A 9,989-nucleotide genomic window follows, 5' to 3' on the forward strand; every position below is an offset into this window, starting at 1 on the left:
CTGAGTTGGATTCGGTTCTTTTTCTTTCAACTCCGCAACCCTAGTTTGCTGCAGGACTGCAGAGTCGGACTGATTTTGGAGTTTAAGAGTCAGAATCGGAGATAAAAGGTTTTGAAACTCCAAATCAAAATCTGAGTCGGACTGCTTTTTGCATGAAGGAGTCGGAGTTGAAGACTCTAAAGTTCCCCGAGTCGGAGTTGGTCATTTTCTTCCGACCCCACAACCCTAATTCGTAGCAGGGCTGCGGAGTTGAACTGATTTTTAAGTAAAATAGTCGGAGTCGAACGCTCTAAATTCTCGGAGTTAGTCATTTTACTTCCAACTCCGCATCCCTAATATGTAGCAGGGCTGTGGAGTCGGACTCTGAGCCGGACTGATTTTGATGCAAAGAGTTTGAGCTAGAGTCTGTTATTTTTTCTACAACTCCTCAGCTCTGATTTGTAGCCCCGATATCATAATTAGCGCCGTGGCATGAAAAATGTTTAAAGCCAAAAGAGCGATTGCGTATCAAAACGCGACAACTTCCCAGCCAAACTAGTCGCCTGACCTGGGAAACATCAGGTGTCAAGCTTATCTCATTGAGACATTTGCTGTCGCTCCCTCCATTAGTATTCCTTCTCAATGGTTTTAACCGGTTTTTGACAGTGGCATGGACAAAATAGGTTTTGTCCGGCCAAAAATACAACCCTGTCGCAAAGACTCCCCCTAAAACTGAAAAATATCCCCCAAAAATTCCTCCTTAAAAATTTCAGTGGCACCAGTTTTTAGTTTTTTCTTCCTCCTTTAAGATACTTTAAGAGTTTTCAGTTTTAACTCAATTAAGGGCATCACTTTTACTCAGAAACTATGAGTTTTCTATTGTAACATGCCTTTAAAATTAGAAAATTCAACATTTTGTCCCGTAACAGAGGTTACAACAAATTTTTGCATCTATGCATTTTCAAACATGTTTCCGGCTTTAACTACTACTTACTAAGGTCTGCTGCTCTTTATTTCTCAAAGTTGAAACATCATGAATTAATATAAAGGTAAAAATTTTGATATGTATGCGAAAAAATTTTTTTACAATTATACGAAAAAGATTTTTGACGTACAGGATACATTCTGGAAGTAAACTCGAAATGACCAAGATGTGAACTTATTCACTACCTTTGACATTTCAGCATTGTGCTGAAGCTTTTTTACGAATTTTAGATTTTCTGATAAGTGCTCTTCAACTTAGATCAAACATTACTTGCTATGCTACTACAAAGCAGGTCCTTTTTACACCTTACACCACCAAACAACATTAAACTTAGGTATACAAAAAAAGAGAGAAAGAGAATACTCAAGGAAATTAAAAAGAAAACCACTCACCTTAGGATTTCAACACAATTAAACACGTTAGAGAAAATGACGCCGCGAGAAAGAGAAGAAATGTTAAATCCAGTTCATGATGTAAACAAACAGAACCGGTTTTGTGCTGGTTGCCAAAGTAGCAAAGAAGTGAATAATTTTAATAAATTTTTATAATTGACACTGCTTTTAATACATTTTTTTAACTGCATTCCAAAAGCATGTCTTTCTTGTGACTAAATTTAGGAACAGGATACAGTAAATCTATGCATTTTATTTCTTTTTTTAAGACACCATTGGTCTCCATTCAAATGACGTCACTACGGATATGAAACCTAACTGAGGCATTTATTCGAATCCCAAATGCGTGGAGGGGATGAGTGAGGTCACTGATGACGGATAGCTCTGAAGCATTGTCATTGGTTTCCCATAACCGCTCCTTAATAATATGATGAATTGTACATTATTCCTATTCCTATTCAGAGTCACAACTGACTACAACTGTTTTTATGTCGAGGACTGCATACTAAGTGCCTTGCCTCCATTATTTTATCTACCGATAGATAGCAGCACAATCACCGGATTGAACAGTTTATGAGAATTTAGAACTAGTCCAGGAGCTAATAGCTACCTGGTGCTAGCACCCCCACAGGTATCGTTTCACTTGGAGGACATTGAGACCACGAGCATATTTAACGTCGCCCAGTCCCCTTTAATGACGACGGTGGGTCTTCGACCATCGAGGTTCGAACTCAGGACCCTCCGGCCCCTAATCCGACACTCTACCGATCGGGCTAACCCGGATCAAATGTTGCAGTGCGAACAGGGTATTAGATAGCGATAAGGTTTGTTCACCTTCGTTTCCTCTCATGATTTAATTTTTATTGGAAATTGAATTATTTTTAGTTAATTGCCGTATATCGGGGTGCCCACCTGGGGAAGGGCGGGGGGGGGGGGGGTCATGGCGCAGACTGCGCCCTTGTTTTCAATTGTTTCGCACATGAAGTTTTTCAATTTTTTTTTATGAAGTGTAAATAAAAAAAAAAGAATTGTTATTGTTGTCGCTCTGTTTCAACCGGTCTAGGAGATTGGCCGCAGATTGGGCGCCGGGAACTTTGGGCGCCGAGCATTTTGGGCGCCGGGAACTTTGGGCGCCGAGCACTTTGAGCGCCGGGAACTTTGGGCGCCGAGCACTTTGAGAGCCGGGAACTTTGGGCGCCGAGCATTTTGGGCGCCGGGAACTTTGGGCGTCGAGCATTTTGGGCGCCAAGAACTTTGGGCGCCGAGCATATTGTGCCCAGTATTCCCGGGGCCTAAAATGCTCGGCGCCCAATGTTTCCGGCGTCCAAAATGCTCGGCGCCCAATGTTCCCGGCGGCGAATTTTGAAACGCTCTCAATGCTTACGTTATGGTAGCTACCGGTTAGTTAATCACGTGACAGATAATGATCACGTGCTCCAATCAACTGCTTAGAATGGTTACCGGTTGATCATAGAACGCTGCGGTCTCGTTACAACACACTTTTGCAAAAGAAATGACTTTTTTATGGAGAGTTTGCAAAAGGGAAATGTTCTTGATGCTGTATTACCCTGTGTTACTTCCATGGCAGTTTCAACTTAACAAAAGACCATTAACTTTCCCTTTTCAATGAACTCCCAAAGGAGAAGTATACTGCCATGGGCAAGTTATGGGTAGCATCTGAAGATTTTTAATGTTTTTGTATTTTTGTCACCTATTGTAGGTTAGCTTTAATTTACAAGCTTGCTTATTTGTTTCATGCTGAGAAAAAGTGCAAAAAAAAGTCTTATTCCAACATTTCCCTATTGTTAGTACAAATTAGTACTACTTGTTATACAAAACAAGTTGCTTCTAATATCTCGAAAACTACTTTCTGCAGATACTGCTAATTACCTGCCCACTGCAGTATAAATGTTTGAAGGTGCACTGAATTTTACTAGTGCTAAACTCATCAGTAAAAACTTGAAATTGAAACAACCATCAATCGATTAATTTTTAGAAATAACTTGTTTCTTTGCCCAAAGTTCAAGTCTTTTTTTGCCCAAAGTTCTTTTATGTTTATTTTTGAAAGGGGACACATCTAATATTCTCGATACCATTTGGATGTGTCCAAGTCTTTATGCACGATATTTAGTATTATGTAGCAAAATTCTGAAAAGAGGCCTAAATTTTATGCATAAGGATAACATTAGAAACACTATCACCTCACTACAATAATTGATTACAAAAGCTTTAGTTATACAATTTACCAAATTATTACATAAGCTTTGATTACAATTGATTACAAAAGCTTTAGTTTGTAGAAAACGACAATCCAATTTTATTTATTAAATTTATATAGGTCTTGCATATTTATATTCTGATGGCATTGAAACTTCATTGACTCAACAGGCCTTTGTGAGCCCAAGAATCTTTTTTTTACAAAAATATTCTTATTTTTCTATGTCTTATACAAAAAGTGTACATTTTAAGTTGAAAATTTTGACAACTCATTATGCCCTTTTTCAAAATTAATAAATTTGATTCAATTATAATTAGGTTGCCAATGATATAAAATTTTGAAATAAGAAACAGATTTCAATTTAAATGGCATGAATTTTTACTATTTAAATTCTGGGACCTTTGGGAGTCACTGTAGACCCCTTGTCGGCTAGGGCTTGTCAGCCCTCCATAAATATATCACTTAGATTCCAAGCTAGGCCCACTATAGTTGGGGCAAACCTAACCTGGGAATATTGTGAAGGCTACGCAAATCCTAATCACAGCATTACAGAGCTGCCGGTTAGGTTTACCTCAGGCAGACATTGCCTCTTGTTGACCCCGTCGAAATTTAAACTTCCTATAAGCAGGCCTGTCATTTAGGAGGGTCAATTGCCTCACCCCTAGCTTTGAAAAATTAATGTTACATATAAGGGGTTGTAGTTCCTGCAATAAAGTTTGCATTGAGTAAACACCCTCTCCCACCCCTCAAACCCTGGAAAAATTCGAAATGACAAGCCTGCTTATACGAAGTACCAGCAGTTCAGGAATACTAAGAAATTAAGAATTTCTGTACTAATTCATGTCTTGAGCAAACCAATGTGATTTTAGCCAATTGTAATAATTACTGTGAATAAGAAACAATTACCTTTTCAGATTATAGGTAGTTCAAGTATTTGGTAAATATTCACTTCAAATTACTTCAGAGTTACCAGAAGATTAGTTTTCAGTGGCTGATAAATGGGTTTAAGAGGTCCATTGAAATATATTTTTGAGGACCCCTTTGTCTGTAATTATCATCATAATTGGCTGGATAGCCCATTGCGAGCATTGGCCTTTCTCAGGAGATCCCGCCAGGCTGTCCTCCTCTTTGTCGTTGACCTCCAGTTTTTGATTTTAATGAAATCAAAATCAGAGTCCACACAGTCGACCTATCTTGTTTTTGGTCTACCCATTGGTCGCTGTCCAAATGGGACCGCACTAAAGACCGTCAACGCAGCTCTGTCATTTTCCATTCTTGAGAAATGACCCGCCCATCTCATTGTTTAGTTTGGTAAATTTCAAAATATTGATATTTCTAAAAAGTTTATTAAGTCTTTGTCTATCATAGAACTAAGTAAAAAAAATATAAAAAAGGCTGCAATTTTGAATCATCTTTATAGCCTTATGGTCCTGGGAGCCCCTTACAATTGCAACATGGTAGATCTGCCATTCCATCTTTAGATTTTTTTTTACTTGTCTTGATGCTGTCCTAGATATTTTGGTCTAAACTCGGATTTTTTTAATGCAAAACCAAAATACATCATAGCTTCAAAACAACAGTAACATACCTAATCACAGATATAACACTAAGATATCTTACTGTTGCTTTGAGGGGACAATATAGGGTTTTTTTTTTTTAAGAAACACAACCGAGATTTTATTGGTATTTAAAATAAATTGATATGATATTCCGTTATCATTCTTTATTTTCAACTTTAACTTTTTAATCACCAGTAGGATTGCAGGAAAGGTAGGAAAAATTCTTAATATTTTTTGACTGTTCCACAACCCAACTAGTTTTGAACTCATAAGTAAAATGCATTTTAATATTTTTCGGAAAATATAAAAGGAATATCGTCTGCAATTTGAATTATGCGTAACTTCAACACACAGAAGAATCAAACTGAAGTATATTTACGAATTAAAATACATTGAATCAATACTGAATTAAAAGAAATGTCAAATATATCCTAAAAAATTCATATATTTTTTACATTATATTAGTCAACAATATAACAACTTTTTAGTAACGCTAACAAAATTCGTGGTTGTTTCACAAAATAAGATTGTATGTGACAAAACATAAGTTTCAAGGATTTTAAATATAATACGAGTTAAAATATGAAAGCCATAACGTATGAAGATGAAGCCAAGCTTTCACGACTGCACAAGTAGCATTGTAAACAAAATTTATAAGTCTCAATACAAAATTTAACTAGCGTAATATCCATACACGACTTGCAACATTTAAAAACTTGATACATATTGTGTTCAAATAATTGTTTAATTAGACCAAGAATGTCGTTCAGAGTTTTAAAAATACAGAACTTTATGACAATCGCGACTATTACAATGAACTTTGTTTTCAAACACAGGTTGCAAGCAGAGGCGCTTGAGCAGAGCATAAGCAGCATTGCGCTCCGCAAAGAGCAGCACTGCGAAATTCTCGCCAACCATTTTGGCAGCTTCCGAATTTCGCCAATGCACTGTAATTGAGAGGGTTTCAAAATTCGTTTGCCGGCGCCCAAAGTTCCCGGCGCCCAAAATGCTCGCCGCGCAAAGTTCCCGGCGCCCAAAACGCTCGGCGCCCAAAGTTCCCGGCGCCCAATAGTCCGCGCCCAATCTTCCCATTTCAGTTTCAACAAGGTTTATGAATTCAGTGAAAACCTAACTTCCTCCATGCAGTGAAACGGTTATCAATGGGGTCAAGCCGAAAAAAATCAGTGGTGCAGACTTTACCATTTTTCTTGTGTGTGGGCGGGGGGGAGGAGGTATCAGTTATTTTAGGAGAGAGAGTACGCCGTTGCTCTTGGGAGATGGCAATCTCAGCAATGACAAAAAGATACGCGATTGAGCACGTTTTCTTTGATTGTACAATTCAATGGAGCCCCATCAGTGATTACAGTACTAAAATTTTTAAATTATTAACTGACTTAACCAGTACTTGACTAACATATTACTAGTACTTGACACATGTAGTACTTATGACAAGCAAGGAAATTCTAGATATTTATCTTATTTTTGATTAAATCTTTTTTTTTCTCATTTAATGATATACAATTAAAAGGGACTTGTATTCCTACAGTCAGCATACTGCCACTTTCGAAGAATGTATATCTTCAGTTGAGGTAGTGAGAAGCAAAGGGATACAAGTGGCAAAATTAAAAATTTGGAGATAACCAGTACCCATGGTAGGTGAACCTCTCCTCTGTCTTGGGGCAAGAGATTGTACTAATAGCCCTGGTAGGTGCTGCTGTATAGCATGATTTAGAAAAAAATGTCAATGAAAGCTTACCTAGGATCTGATCTTTAAATGCGTTTTACTCGAAACTTAAAATAGTCCACTTGCATCCCTTTGCTTCTCATTGCCTCAATTGTAATTTACAAAAAATGCCCCCCCCCCCCCTTCACCTTAGCTTACATGATTATTCTGCCGTGTGCAGTAACTGCAAATTTTTCATCTTTCATTTTCTTACATTTTTGTCATCTATTGTACATTATTTTTATTGTACAAGCTCGCTTATTTGGTTTCCGCTGAAAAAAAGGCGCGAAAAAAAATTGTCTAATTCCAACATTTTCCTATTGTTAGTATTAAATCCACCACACATTTCTTCAAATATCTCGAAAACTCATTTCTGCAGATACTGCCGTTTACCTGCACACGGCAGTATTGTTTCTTATACGTCTATTTTTTTTTTTAATATTATAAATAAAAAAGAAATCTTATCACTTTCACGTCATGAAGATATAATAACCAAAGATAAGTTGGGGGGGGGGGGGTGAATTTAGAAAGTATTTAAAGCTGTTAATTTCCTTCAAAAAGTAATATTCACCGAAAGTTAAAGAGCAATGTGCACCGAAGAGCCAAAACGTTATGAACACCTACCCAATAACGTGTTACTCCACCTTTGGCCTTCAAAGTAGCTGTAACTCACCTTACCATCGATGCCCCAAGTTCTTGGTAGATGACCGCGGAGACAAAATGACTCAGCAGAGGTCAAGTGAAGTCGAGACATTCCAAACTGGTAGGTTTTGTTCTCTGAGCTGCGCATTTCTAAGAAGGGCCAAATGTGGGCTCTACCGATGGTTTTCGAACCACTGACGGACATTTTTTTTTTTACTTCGGGGGGGGGGGGGGCTAAATAAATCCCCAGGGTCAAAAGCTTAAGGGACTTTACATTGCTCTTTGTTGTGGCAGCCGGAACTGACAGAAAATCGGGCAAAGCCATATTTTGCAACAAGAGTTACAAAAGATGAAGAAAATTAGTTGTTTATAAGGAAAGAAAAATTACTTTGGCGTGGAATATTCCTCTTCTGTGAGTTTTCTTCTTCTTCCTGTTCTTCATCTTTATCTGCTTCCAGTATTACTGAAACCCTATTTCTCTTAACTGTGGTCCATAAGCTTATCCAGAGGGGGGCAAGGAGGGCAGGCAACTACCCCTCCTTCCAAAATAAAAAATATTTAAAAAAAAACAAAACAAAAAAAACTTTAAATTGACGCCGAATGATGATAGTTTTACCAAATGGAACTCCAAAAGTATCGCCGAATGAGGATAATTTGGCCGAATCAATGATATTTTCGCCGACAAAATGTGCCAAAAAAGGAAAATTTTGGAGGTCACAGTGACCTCTCCAGGGCTCCGCTGGGCATGTCCCCCCGTCCATGTTGAGCTGGATACAGTGGCGTACCAAGACGGATGGGGGCCTGGGGCGCTACTCGAAATGGGGGCCTATCTGGTATTGAAACTGAAGTTTCTCAAACTATGTGTACATACCATATATTACAGTAATTACTTTAAATGGTACATTTTTACATATTTCAGGTAGTGTTGCTTTGATTTCGGACACAATTGTAAATACCACAGTAAAACACATGGTTTTAAGTGAAATTAAGTAAATACTATATTTTTAATAAAATTGTGCTTTGTCAGAAAATATCAAAAACAGAAAAAAGTCTTAAAATTATATTGTATCTTAAAAATTTATTGCATCTGAACATCCAAAAGTATATATTTAAAAACATGTAAAACAAATTAAAGCACCTAATTCTAATCTAGTTGTATAGAAGTTGCAATTCTTCATTACAAAATTCAATTAGTACTCATGAATTGAAATATTTTTTAAAAATATTAGTAACTACATTTTACTGACCTTTTATGCATGTGTAGAAATGAGGGCATTCAAAATATAGAACCGATTTCTAAAGCGAAGAGCGTAATTTCCCCCGATTATCGGACAAAGCGCTAGGAACTATATTTCTTTCACTTGGCCGCAGCTCATTTCTTTTTCTCCATAGTCAAGTAAGCTTGCAATCGAGTATAGAATGCAGTCAAGGTCAAAAGTCCCGCAGGATTGACCAATTAAATAGTTTTATCTTTTATGCTGTCGAAAAGGGTATAGCAAAAAGGAAGTCCCCTTTGCTTGGGACAGAAGGGGTCCGTCCGATTTGCTCTTAGAAGTTATAGCTTCGGGCAGATGACGAAACTTAAAACCACAGAAGTGCAGCTGGTAAAAAGAAAAATTTATCTAGCTGATTCTTCCAACGCCACAAAGGATAGACAAATGATCATTTAGGAATGGATTTTCTTGATTATATGTTTGAATTTGGTTTCAAAAATAGTGCATGAATTAAGACTAGACCATCGTAGTCTTAATACACAAAACAAAACATAAAACAGATATTTTAGCTGCATACTGTAATGATCAAAAATTATAAACGTGCATCTGTTATGCATTCGTTTTTTTTTTTTTTTTTTATAAATTGTTTGAAAAAAGATGCATAAAACTTTGCTGAAAGCACTTAACGAAATAAAAGCAAACGATTTTTATAGGTTTGGTTAATTTAAAAATTTGGGGCCCCCATTAAATTCGTGGCCCAAGCGCTCATGTGCCTTTGTACACTAGGACGGGTCACCGTGAAAAAAAAGTCATATTTAACAAACTTTATGATATATACTCGCATATATAGGTAACTGATTAATATTTCTAATCATGATGTATATGACAGGTCTATTGAAAAAAAAAAAATAAAATACAATTTCGGGGCCTATGTCAAAGCGGGGCCCGTGGGACATAATTTGCCCTCTCTTTGTTTAGGCAAGAGGCACTGAGAAAATATTCAATCTACATAAAAAGACAACTTTTTATATATCTAAACCATGACATAAGGCAGGTCTGGCGAAAAAGAAAACAAATTAAAATTTTGGGGCCTATGTCAAAGCGGGGCCTGGGTATCATAAACCCTCCATTGATCCCGAAGAGGAGTCACTGTGAACAAATATTTGTCCTTTAAAAAAAATTATGATTTATTAAGCCAACTTGTTTAAGCATTCAAACCAAGATATGCGACAATATTGGTGAAAACCAAAAATTGAAATTTAGGGGCCTATGTCAAA

This window comes from Uloborus diversus, unplaced genomic scaffold (assembly GCF_026930045.1).
Source record: "Uloborus diversus isolate 005 unplaced genomic scaffold, Udiv.v.3.1 scaffold_852, whole genome shotgun sequence".
Classification (NCBI taxonomy): Eukaryota; Metazoa; Arthropoda; class Arachnida; order Araneae; family Uloboridae; genus Uloborus; species Uloborus diversus.